This window comes from Urocampus carinirostris, chromosome 7 (genome assembly GCF_059441175.1).
Source record: "Urocampus carinirostris isolate Australia breed hairy pipefish chromosome 7, RoL_Ucar_1.0, whole genome shotgun sequence".
NCBI classification, from domain to species: domain Eukaryota; kingdom Metazoa; phylum Chordata; class Actinopteri; order Syngnathiformes; family Syngnathidae; genus Urocampus; species Urocampus carinirostris.
In genome coordinates, this window is record NC_142355.1 from 41,074,632 (window position 1) to 41,088,707 (window position 14,076).

Sequence of the window (14,076 nt, forward strand, 5' to 3'; positions counted from 1 at the left end):
TGTTTTCCTCATTGTTCTTTTTCTGTGTTTATTTTTTATCTTTCAGGTGACTTTCTACTTTGCATTTTTTAACATTTGCCTTTGGTACTGTGAAAAAAAAATCATAATGTGATGAGATGCCATATAATGTCTTTTTGTGTATGTCACTTGTGGTCTAATAATGGTTAGGATTCGGTGCTCTCATCGCCGCTACCCAATTAAATTCCTGTCGCGTCCAATGGTTTGCGATTTTAGTCAGCGTTACTTCCGACTTTGAAATATGTTACTGCACCCAAACTTTAAGTTATTTGGGGTTAAAAAATGCATGTTATACACTAATAAATACAGTGAGCAATTAAAAACATAAACTGATAACTATCAGGATGTAGAGAATAACAACAACAATAAAAATGGTAATAATAATAAGTTTATAAATATGAAATTAGGCTGGAACTGGTCCAGCTTCTGCGCAACCAGGACCCTCGTGAGGAGAAATGATTGGTTGGACACAGAATGAATGAATTACCTTATCAATAAATAAAGTACTTTGGCCAGATTCCGTCAAAGTTGAGTCATGTCTGGGATCTTTGCGTCTGATAAGCACAGACCTAATGAGGCTGTGAGCACCAGTGGAAGTGGGAAAGCTGAAAGAGTGTTTCCCACTGGTATTGACAGACGCCTTTTTGTTTTTGTCATGGACCTTGAATCCATAAATCCGTCCTGGGTAATGATAACATTGCCACCGTGCCAGGAAGTGAATGCAAAAGATAAAAAGGGCAAAGTGGGTGAGGACCAGGATGAGCTTGGGGTGAAGGACTTGATGAGAGAGAGAAGAAAAGCTGGGTTGTAAAGTGGTCCTTGTCTGTTTTTTTTAAATCACACTTGACAGATGTCATGCCATTGGGTTGGGCTGCATGATGAAAAAGAAGGCCTGGGTCATAAACAACGTTGGCCACATTACTGAAAAAAGCCATTTGTTACCATTTTTTTTACTTATTTAAAAAGCAACTATTAACTAGCCATGGGTTGTTTAATCGGTGCTGAGCTAAGGTACCGATGGCATTAAAATACCTTTATTTTTAACTCATGCCGCAAAATGCGTTTTCAGAAGCATTGTCACTGCCATATCGTCAAAATACATTGTTTTATTTTATTAAAGAATAATGATTCTAAAGCATTGAGCGCAGCTCATCAGTAAGTGTAAAGCCTAATGATTTCAATATAAAAATCACCATTAGACGGCAGCAGTGGCTTTAACCAGATGTGTCGACACATCCAGGAAGGCCTCACTCCCTTGGTTTACTTCATGTGTCCAGCAAATGAGAGTTAGCAGGTGTCCCGTATGGCGAGTAGGTGGAGTGAACCCGTCTGGTGCGAAAAGCGACGATATAAGTCCTGACAGTTAAATGATTCATACTTTTATCTTTAAAAAATATGATTACGGAGTACCTTTGTCATGTCAGAGATGGATGCCGTTTTGTGCATCGCCAAGGTGATTGAAAACATGTGATCAAGTCACCGGAAACATCGTGCTGAAAAGTTCTTGCAAAGTCAAAGTTTGGTGGTTTTGTATTAACTGTTGATTTGCAGGAAAAGTGTCCTTGTGTTTTTAGAAAGCATTGTTTAGATATTGGACGTATCACAAATGAAAAAAAAAATCTGCATCCTATTCGCAAAATAAATTTTTTCTCAGACGTTTTCTTGGAAACAAGTATTTTCAAGAAATTCAGCAATGTAAAACTGTTGTTTACCAAACAACGGTAACAGCTAGAAACATGCTTTGTTTCGAATGAAAGAAGACTGTTCAAGCTTTCTTTTGATGCAACTATATAGTTACGGAACCAAATTTTCGGTAGGCTTTCAAGAATGAGACTAAATGGCAAAAAATGTCCATTTGAGAAAAACGTTTGGCATTGAATGAGTTAAAAAGAGTAACGCAACATGTTGTAACATTGTATGAGTTATAATTTTATCAATAACACGTTGGAGTACTAGCTACTGAGAAAATTGTGTTAGAAGAACGAGTTACTCCCATCACTGGTCATAGATAGAAAAAAACGTTGGCCGCTTTCATCATGGACATCTCTCTGGGAGCAGGCTTTGTAAGAATAGTCTAAAAAAAAAAAAAAAAAAAGAAGCTCTGCTGTGACAAAAGCGGCTGCACCACAACTACAATCGGGATGCGCCGTAGCGCAGTTTTTTTTACCGTCTCAGAGGTAGAGAACCTAGCGGGACATAAGCTCCTTTCGGGGAAACCGACCCGCGCTGTTCTTCGGGGGGCTTGAAACCCAATCCAGGAGGAGAATAGCGCGGTCGTGCCAGAGAGACGATTTCCTTTTCAACAGAGTCATTTATCACTGACCCACCCTTCGCTTTTGACATGGTGACGTGTGTCATTTATCAAACTGGCTTTAGCAGACACACATGGGAGGGCAGCGGGTGCGTGCATTGGGGTCGGCTGAGTGGAATGAAAAACAGAGAGACAAAAGAAATCAGCGAAACGACGTGGAAGGAGAGGATACTTATTCACGCTTGCGTTTGAGGGATTTTGTTGGGAAGCTTCCCTGAAAGCTTGAAAAAGTCGGAAAAAGGAGAGGGAATGTTGCGTTAGCTAGTTGATGTTGAGATAAGTGAATCACGTCTTTACGCTAGGGCTGCAACTTATGACCGTTTTAATAGTCGACAGGTCACTGACTATTGAAACTATTAGTTGAATAATCAGATGTTTAATCCTTTTTTTCCTAAATTTAGCATGACATTGTTTGTTTTATGTGGAAAATTATAATAAACACTGGAAAAGTCGGTACGGTGAAATAGACATCTTATATTTAACGTGCTGCGGATTCTTACAAAAAAAAATAATAAAATGCCCAATTTAAACAGTTATGGGACTGTATTTGTAAATCACTTTTAACCATTTACTTAAGACCTCCACAGCGCTTCACAATGTAATTCACACTTTACCCATTCACACACACATACAACAATAGCCAGACGCAGAAATGCAACCTGTTAAACGTGGTCATTAGGGGTTAAGTGTCTTGACCAAGGAATATTCAACAAGTCGCCTACATCTTCCAAAAGTAAGTTAAACTTAACTTTATTTATATTTATAGTCAAGTCATGTTTAATCATGACGTCCTTAATCACAAGGAGTCTTAGAGAGCTTTACAGACCACAGAATGTCAACGCCTAATGTATAGCTTTCAGTACTATGCTTTATCATTCAGCCTGCTTTATAACGTTATAGAGCATATTATTTTATTAAACGTTTATTTTTCAGTTTCAAAACAATACATGTTACTTATACAAGCCTCAAACATACTTATATAAACTTTAAACATACAAAATGTAACACTAGAGCAACTTACCAACAAATTCAACTTACGAACGATCGTCTGTAGGGCAGCGTCTATATTTCTGTTATCGATTTTTGTCAACTAATCGTAACAGCCCCACTTTATGCAAGGCACAAATAGGGTATACAGTCCGGGTGAGTGTTTGATGTGTTTTTGTGTAGACCTAATCCATACAAAGGGAGCACTTTCAGACATGCTTTTGTGTGAGCGCATGTGTGTGTGTGTGACCATATGGCGCCAGCGTAGAATGCGCTATGTGTGTGAGCGTTCTTGCTGTTCCCTGATGAGCCGGGTTGACAGGTATCACTCACTCAGCAGCTTGGCCTTTAAATGAACCCGGGCTGCTCTGCTCTCCCGTGGCCCTAACAGGCTCTCTAAAAGATGGATGCTTCTTTAAAAATCAGATTAATGATGGATACCGGGCTTATGGCGCCATTTATCACCAAGAATATTATTTAGGCTGTCGGTGTATGGCTGTAACTGGAGAGCCAGGACGAGAAGAAGCAGGGTGGAAAGCTTTAGACAGACACTCACTGTGTGATGGATGGCTAAGCTCTCTCTCTGAGTGTTACTAGACACCCGTGCCGCCGCAGTAGACCATAATCAGATCGCCTAGGGATGTTTATACCGAAACGACACTTCTAGCATTAGAAGAGTTGCTATATGAAAGCTGTAATCTCAGAAAACAGAAATCAGAACCTGAGGGGATTGGATGGAATGAGGTGAGAGTTTGCGACCCGTCATGATAGGGCTTGCTTTGGTTCATCAAAGAAAAGGGTCCAACAGTTTAACCTCAGTCTCTACAAAGAGTGTGAGATCTGAGAATATGGAAATGTCTTTAAAAGGGCTGCCAATAAATGAATTCCTTATTGGTTTTAACCAGGAATACACATAATGTATTTGTGTACAAACAGAATGGCCCGGCAGGCACGAGACAAGAATAAATCCAGCTGCTTCGAGTGGTCAGTGGTCTGGAGATGCAGTACTGAATTTGGCCACCAGTGGGTGGTAAAGACCCCACAAAGCAGACCACACAAAAGCAGATGTTTATCTTGTGCGATGAACGATTAGTCAAAAAATATCACTGACAACAATCATTAAACATTGGATGCACAGGAAATTGAACCTAGGTTGTGGCGGTAAGAGCAACGAACTATTACCACTTGACCACGAATTATATTGAAAACATATACTGTAAAAAGGCATTAGATCACACTATTTCTATTCACGGTACCAAAGACGAATGTTAGAGAATGGAGAAAACAGAAAGCCGTCCTGAAAGATTATATACATATGTATATATGTATATGTATATATGTATATGTATATATGTATATGTATAAATTATATATATATAAATTATATATATATATAAATTATATATATAAATATATAATAATATATATGTATGTAATGATGGAGAATACATTATTTTAATCCCTTAACGTTCCGCCGGCGGGCAGGCAGACTGTTGATTGACAAAGATGGGACTTCACAATGTCACCAATAACTTAAATACGTCAATAACTTAAATATCATTGGAAAGCCTAAAATCTTGGAATTCAAACTATGATGACCACTTCAAAATGTACTCCTCACTGAGACATCACGATTAGTTTAAAACAACATACCTGAAAACTATAAAGTTGGTATAACTCACAAATTGCGCCCCTTGTTAGTCAGCTGAAATAAGGACTTGTTGCATCTATGACTGTACGGTGAATACAAACGTATAAAGTATTTACTCCAAAACACACGATAATGCTTACAGATCTAAAAAAAAAATCAGCCGAAAAGCATTTCTACATCGTTGGCATTCCTTGTTGCAATCTGTTTTGCCACATAATTCCTGTTTGGAAAAAGAAATACTCGAAAAAAATTTTCCAATGTGGCAGTGAGCCTCTGACCTTTTGATTTACACCACTCTTGACCAATTGCTGTCTTTTTCTTGCATATTGATAAAACAGAGATTGCCTCCATATTAATTCTCGAATATGTTTAGCCAGTAGTAACCACATCAACACCTAGCCAATGGAGTTCTGAAAAGAATGACACTAAGTGCTTGTGATTCAATTTTACGCACTATTGTTACGCTCAAATGTGCACAATAGTGACGGACGCAGGAAGAGAAGTAAAAAATTTACAACTCTTTCAAAATGTCTACATAATTGGTCAAAGTAAAATACACAGTAGCAGAGGTGATAGTGCTGTAATATGGTTGTCTCCAAATGGCCACTTTTAGAAACTTGATTGCAAAAAAAGGCATGAATAAAAAAGTAACGCAACATGTAACATTGTATGAGTTATAATTTTATCAATAACACGTTGGAGTACTAGCTACTGAGAAAATTGTGTTAGAAGAACGAGTTACTCCCATCACTGGTCATAGATAGAAAAAAACGTTGGCCGCTTTCATCATGGACATCTCTCTGGGAGCAGGCTTTGTGTGTACCAACTCCGATTACTCAATTTTAGTTGCTTTTTCAGTGATCATTCCAGTTTGGGATAAAACATCAGTGTGTTACCTTTTAAAAGAGACCAAAATCATCTTCAGACGGTTTAAGAACAGCATTCAAGTTACTTTAGGTACTTTTTGGATTGGGATTTTAGGCAAAATTTACGAGAACATTTCGGTTTAATCTTGGCCGCAAGTATTCAACATTTGTCACTTACAATGCGAAGATAGGGGTGCGCGATATACACAAATAAATATGGTACACAATCCAGCCAGTGGTTGGAGATGTACCAAATGTTCTGACAGAACAAGACAAATTTAAATAACAAAAAAAAATTTGAAGAAATGAATCCAGTCTGTTTTTGCATATTTTGTCCCTCTAGGGTAAATTATTTGCGATGTTCTTACAATGACAACAGCAAATAGATGTGATTGAATTTCCTTAGATTAACAATAATTTATTTCTTAAAGTACTTTTATCTTACCTTTACGTATGTCATTCAACAATATTTTGAGTGTGAATAACTGTAATTGTAAGATGGAACTCTGCCAAAGTATGTACTAAAATCTAAGGTCCGATAACAGCATTAATACTTGGCACTCAAACGGATAGTGTGTATTATTTGGCAACCAAATCCCGCCTTATTTGTTTTGCAGGGGTCTCCAATGTGGTGCCCCCAGGCACCAAGTAGCCCCCTAAGACCACCTTAGTAGCCCACAGCCTGGTTCTGAAAATATATCATGGCCCATTGTGATTTTCTAGGAAATGTGATCTATAATCTGCCATGATTATTAGAATTTGACTGAACCTACAAAAATAAAACACAATTTTCTCAAATTTATTTTGCCCAGGCTTTCACAAGGTTTCTGGGTAACTGTTGCAGCAAGATGATGGACAAATATGTCAGCTCCTTTTCTCGACCTTCAAGTATTTAAACAAATGCACATTTAAATGAGTGTTCATTTAAAATAAGCAAAAGTACTTGAACTTTTTTAAAGTTAAACTGTTTTACCATCACGTAGAAATAAATAACACACACTGTCCTTTTTAATGTTTTACTAAAAACAGTTTATATCTTTAAATCTGCAGTGGATGTATTTCCTAATGTTGTTTATTTTGTTTTACAGTCAAATTGAGGGTTCTTTCAACAGCTAAAAGGATGTCCCAGAATACATTATACATTCACTCTCAAATTTCACTGTGGTGATGGTATATTGAGTGCCACTGTATGTGGGAATCAAATGGGCAAACTACCTGGACCACTCTCTCCCTTGAGCTACTCCACCAAAAAGTGTATCAGTCAGTTAAGGAATGACTAGCTGTACATTTCTATTGTGATTTAACAGAGAAAGAAACATGCGTCTGCTTATCAGGATTTGTACGGGTGCTTGAAATCCTTGAAAATGCTTAAAATGTAATGTTGTGATTTCAAGGATTGAAAAGTGCTTGTATTTTGTGTGAGGTGCATGTAGTTGATTAAAATCAATGCCATGTTCCACCACACGTGTGCTTAAAATTGAGTTTGACATTCCTTTTTGTTTTTTTTTTGGCTTTGCTTTTGCATTTCTTCTTCCTTGGTGATTAACTGCAGCTGGCATGAGTTCCAACGGCACTTTTTCTATAACGTCTCATTGCCCCTCTACTAGACAGGTGCATCCTTCACCTAAACAGGGCGCTATGAAATGTGTATTAGTGCAACGATTATGCATGAATAATGGGGAAAAAAATGAATTTAACCATTTCCAGTGGTACCTGTAAATTGCAGATATATTTGTGTATTCACAGCGGATTTATTATTTTAATGAAACAAAATTGGCCTTAAAGTCCCTAACAGTGCTTAAAATTAGCCACGAAAAAAGTATACGAACCCTGGCTTTTATATGGACATTATTTGCATTATGCAATTCCGTGGTTGGCAACCTTTTCTTTGCCATGGACATGTTTAATGTCTGACAATATTCTTGCGGCCCGGCCAAATAATGACACTAATATTAATAATGATAACAATAATAAGCCTAAATCCACTGTGTAATCACTAGGCCACCAGGGATCTAGATGATATACACGCCATAATATTTCTACTCAAACTACCACATTGTACAATGTTATTTTGACTGAATTCTATAGCACCCTGCTGCATTACAACGATGTACTCTGTGGGACCGTGAATCCAACATAGTGTGATGATGAGATAACAAAGTATTGCCTTTTCCTGTGACAACTTCGTTCCTAGTCGTCTAGTGGTTAGGATTTGGGGCTATCACCGCCGTGATCCGGGTTCAATTCCCATTGCATCTAATACTGAGCAATTGTGGTCAGTGATATTTGTCAACTGATGAATCAATGCTCAAGTAGGGTCAAATACTACTGTACAACTTTGTGTATAAGGTTTTGGGTAATAAAAAATGCATATACAAGAATTAATAAAATGAGGCTTTTTTTTTGTGTGCGACACGGTACCAATCAACCCACGGCCCGGTACCGGTCCGCTGATATAATTCCTTGCATACCTTAATGTAAAATTGATTCATGTGACAATGAGTGTGTTAACCAGATTGAGTAAACATGTGAGACAGTATGTTCATCTGAAGGTTGTGGTTTGGTGTCTAGCTGTTTTATAGCTTTGTGGAGAGAAATTTAGCAGAATTTGTAACTTCATCTAATGGATCCTCCATCAGTGTTCGAATTATTTGTTGGAATTGTGAAAATGTCCTCTGTCTTGAGGTATACAAAAAAATCAAATCCTATATTTTGGGTGTCTGTTTAAATGGTGTCCAACCACCACACAACAAGGCACAAAGCGTTTTGTCGATTTAAAAATCCATGTTTGGCACAAAAACCTTTTGTGTGTGTGGCTGTGGGTGTATGTTTCACCTTCCCTTATGGCTGGAGATTTATGGTGGCCATCCATCTTCAAGCTGTGTCCATCACCTCCTCGTTGCTAGGCAATCATGGCAGCAGCTGTATGATGGGAAAGGGTTTATGTTGTCTCTGGCTTAACTTCCCCATCCATCCGCACTTCATCCCTAGCTTGGGATTCAGCTTTTCCCGCACATTTTAGCCCATGCTATTGTCCGCATATGCAGTCATTGTAAAAAGTGTCATCCACTTGTCTCCTTGGTGATGCAGAGTGTTGTTTCTCGTGTTTTTAGAGTTGAGAACTTATTACGACCAAAGTATTATCTAGCTATATCGCACAAGCGAAGTCTTTACACAAATAGACTATAACTTACTGTAAATTTCGAACTACAGAGCGCACCTGATTAATAAACACATACCCAAATGTAAGTTATTCACTGCCATAACATCAATATGTTTTCAAAAACTTTGTCAAAGGATAAAACTACATTTTTATTATTACATCAGTTCAGTTTTCTTGAAATTAAATGTTACTTTGTAAGCAAAGTGACCATGTGTTTAAGGAACGCATTGTTTAGATATTAGAGGTATCACATATTCCCCCAAAAAAATGCACCAAAGTGAAAGTTCTACTTGAAATACATACTTTCACAAAAATCTGTTTTTCTCAGAGGTTTTCCTGGAAACAAATTTCAAGAAACTAAAAAATTCATTTATTTCTGATAAAAGATTAAATGAAATTAAAATGAAATGATCTGCATTTATATAGTTCTTTTCAAGTCAGTGAAGACTTTCCAAAGCGCTTTACAATGTGCTTCCCTTTTCCCAATAGCGGCCGTGCAGCCATGTAAGGCGCAAACCTGCTTATTGGGGGCATTAGGGGTTCAGTTTCTTACCCAAGGACACTTTGACATGTACCACGGAGGAGCTGGGATTCAAACTGCGATCTCTTGATCCCAAGACGAGCGCTCTACCTCCTGAGCCACTGCCAAGATGAGGGTTCAAGCTTCCTTCTGATGCGTCCTAACTACATTTTCTGTTAATCTTCAAAAATGAGTCAAAATGACAAAAAAAATAGCTCTCACAATTTGAGAAAAACATCTGGCTTTGAACGGGTTACAATTTTGTAAAAGGCGCACCGGATTTTAAACCAAACAGCCTTAAAGAAATTATTTACGTCCATTTCTTACATTTAAGAAAAAGAATATGGCTACACCGAAATACAGCGTATGTTTTTTTCGGTACGCGTAACACTGCCCGTCGCCCGCCGCCCGCCGCGTCACAGGATAGGTGAAGAATCTATAAGAGTAGTGGTAGATGTCCTCAGTCCAGTCAGTTCTTGCAATAGCTTGCAGTCTCAGGCTACTACAGTGCTTTTGAAAAGGCCTGTTTTCTCTATGAATCAAAGAAAAAAACTGTTCCTTAAAATTTTGACTTATGTACTTGTACACTCAATAGCTGGGAATGTTGTTTTTGTAAATTGTGACTCTAAAAATGCAACTCAACATACAAATTTTCCCTCGCTCTATTCAAACTCGTACTCCTCTTCCCGCTGTTTTGGGTTAATGCGCATACATTCTGTGGTGGTCTGGTAATGTTATATGAATGGATAAAGCTGTGACATTTTTGCTGCAGAGACTGAAGACAAACTAGAAATGTCAGTGGTGGGCCTTGCATTTGTCACCTAAGCTTTCAGTGATGGCTTTAATAATAATAATAATAATAATAATTTCCTTTGTATTGTCATTCTTTGTAACAATGTACACAGAACAAAATGTCGATACACCTGACCCGTTGTAGCGAGCCGATGCAGCCGCAGCCAACAGAGGGCGCCGCCATTATACCAATTAGGTATGACTCGGCCGAGGCGCGAACCAGCGACCTCCCAGTCTCAAAGCGGGCACACTACCATCTAGGCTACTAATGTGTTGTTCTCAAACAAACTGGCTCTATAACCCTGATATTGGAAGTGAACGACAGGATCAGGCTCCTCACCAATCAAGAGCCAGTTCCCTTCGAGACCCTTTTTCCCTCTAAGGATGTGTCAATATGCATGTTTTTTTTACCATGGATTCTATGCTGTTGAGTTTAAATTTGTTGAGTATAAAAAGGTTGAACCAGATTAGTGTTTTATCTTTTTTTGTACATCAGTATATATTTATATTTATCTTTCCTGTGTTTTTAAGGTATACTGTGTTCTATGTAAAAAATTTAAAATATTTTATTGTTTATTCGTTGTTGCACTGAAAAGTCAACATTTAAATTAACATTTTGCTGTGTTGTTTAGAGATTCTGAATTGTTTGACCTTAAAGTTGCTTAATATAAAAAAGTTCAAAGTTTAAATGAGTAAAAAGTTCACTGTAGATTGAAAATTTAATTATTTTATAATTTTGTAGAATAATATACTGTATTTGGCTTTGACTTTGGTGCATTACTGCCCTATTGCTGACGTTTCCTTACACCTGCAAGAAGGCCTTTATGTCAACGACTCGAAATCTGATTGGCTAAACCAACGCTTCCAACGTCACTTGTTTTCTATCAGAAGGGCCCGGTGATTTTCGTGTTAAGGCCTCTAGGCAGATTTCTGACCCTGGGAACAATGATGGCTAAAATGTTTGTCTTTGTTTGGTTAAATATAAAAGCACGCATCTTGAAGCATCAATTAGGGAAAAAGCAATGAAAGTAAGCTGACATTTTGGAATTATTTAAAAGGTATTAATGGACAAAATATAATTTCGTCACATTATTCCGATAATTTTAAGCCCAGCAAAGAAGGCCTTGCAGGTTCCAATGGCTCATCACTGTTCAATACATATGAAGCATTTTAACGAGTATAGAATAGAGCAGTAATTTTTAACCACTGTGCCGCGACACACTAGTGTGCCGTGAGAGATCGTCAGGTGTGCCGTGAGAAACTATCCCAAAAATTTGAAATGTCATCAAAAATTTATGAATCATTTTCTGCAAATATTATGTCGTTGTCAAGTGTCTGTGCTGTAAAAACTGAGGGTTTTATAGATTATATTGGATAAAACATACAACAGTGTCATTTTATAACATTATTGGTTGGTGGTGTGCCGCAAAATGTTTCCATTGTAAAAAACATGCCATGGCTCAAAAAAGGTTGACAAACACTGGTCTAGCCAACGATCAATAGGTAGGCAGTAATAATATATACTCAAAACAAAAAAGTAACTAAATAGGAAAGGTTGAAAAACACTGGAATAGAGTACAGTTTATATAGAAGCGATGCAATTACTCGTGTGCAACATCAAACTTTTATAATAATAAATATTTGGACCTTTTCATTTCCTTGTCATTTCCTCACTCACATAATAAACCTGAGGCTGTCATAAAGTTCACGGGGGGCAGTTTTAAAAACCTGCCATTTAAGCCGGTTATGAAAACATTCCATGAACAAGTTATTCCTAGTATTAAGTACAAGACAAGAATCAGTTTGTCTGTTCTTCATTCAAACTCCATTCTGAAAATGTCCTCTGTTTCTCGTGAACTTAGTTGTCTGTCCTATATCGTTACCTGTTGTACACCTTTAGTCCCACATCTTTAGGTACATGAGATCTAAAAAAATAAGAAAAAGGGTAAACAAAGAAAAGCTATTAGCAAGTAGATGGCTTTGTGTAAGTAATCACATGGTGACGGGATTGATGTGCATGTCAGCGTGGAGCATAATTATTGGTTGATGAATTCTGAGACAGTGTTTTTATTTACAACCTGGGATAGGTAAGATGTCTTGATTACAGCATTTTTCACGGCGATAGCACAACATGAGGTTTGACTAATCTTGTCTCACTTTTCACTCTTGATAAGTTGCCAGCAAGCGACCAATGCTCCCATTTCAATGACAGTCTGTGTTCGTCAATTAATTAATTAATGCGCTCTGCTAACACATGGACGGTGACAAAACATTGTCATCCTAATCCCTTTGTTCACATTTTTAGATTTAATCTGGATCAAAGACACAGCCCGCGGGCTGGATTAGGCCCACCAGGGGATTGAATCCGGCCCCCGGGAAATTGCTGAGAGGAGCACAAGAGAAAAAATAAGTTAAAATAGTTTAAATATGTAGTTTAAATATGTAATGACAATGCCAGGCCACGCCACTCACAAAGCACATCGAGGTGGATTTATTTATCTCTCTCTCTCTCGTTCTCCCTCTCCCTCTCTCTCTCTTTAACTTTCTCTCAAACTCTCTCGCTTGGTTGCAATTAAGCATATCCATGCTGCCTTTTTTGCAAAAGATGGTCTATTTCAGTGGTTCTCAACTGGTCCGACTTGAGGACCCACCCTTTCACAATTGTAAAAAGGGGCGACCCTAATCCCCCCAAAGAAAATCCACTTCTTAAACTTATCGGATAAAAGTGTTGTGCAAAGCAGAGTTAATAGAATATTTTCACCTTTAACCATTTACTGTACCATTAAGCAGTGCTTCAGAGGCAGACACTCGTGAAATATTTTTGTATTTCGCAATCATTTTTTTTTCAACGCAATCACTGTCACTTTTTTACTTTTCCTTCCCCCTATCACCAACTTTCTTGGAACCCCTTATAATTGGAAAAAAGAAACAAAACACACAAAATCACAATAAAATGAGATGTGTTCCCTCTCTAATACAATTGGGTAGGCGCCGATTGACTGGACAGACAAAAGATAAAGCAGGTCATTATTGCCATCTTTTGTGTAATTTACCCCCTGTTGTTTTTCTTCTTAGCATTATTTTGCCAGGGCAAACAGAAAACGGGTCAGCAACCAACTTTTTGGTCCGACTTACCAGTTGAGAAACACCGGTCCATGACCTGGACTGGTTGACTTGTCCTGAAAGTCACCACAAGTTTACCTCTTATCTATATTTCTGAATCAGAAAACCTTCTGTACTACACGGTCCCACAAAAAAATGAATTGAGAAAACACCCCCACCCACCGTGTGAGGCACTTTGACAAGGTTCTGCCCTAAGCTTTGCTCGAGGCCAGAATAATCTTTCTGTTTTTCCCATCACCCGTATCACACATCCTGCACTACAATCAGCGGACACAATGTATTCACAATGCCATCAGGGGGTAGAGAACACACATGCACACAGAACAAATGACAAAGGCCGTAAGATTGTTTGGCTTATGTAGCATAATGTCACAGCATAATGTGAAGATTAGATTTCATTTTTGGCCTCAATTTTGGGTAACTGGATACCGTATATAACTGCCTAAAGTGATACCATGAGTATAAGAATTTGTTCTCCCGCTTTCTTCATCTATATATTTCATTTCATAATATATATATTGTTTTTCATGTCTGCCAATGACATTTAAGAGCCCCTCTTTACAATGTTTTTTCTTGTTTCTTGCCTGAGTTTATGTGCTCTGGTGAATGTGTTTTTATTTATTTTTTGGTTATTTCCAGGATTTT

General features: G+C 37.9%; 1 protein-coding gene across 1 annotated transcript in view; it reads left to right on the forward strand.

Moving 5' to 3' along the window:
- tshz3a (teashirt zinc finger homeobox 3a) overlaps positions 1 to 14,076 on the forward strand; it is a 44,796-nt gene that overhangs the window by 13,212 nt on the left and 17,508 nt on the right. The window lies entirely within an intron of this gene.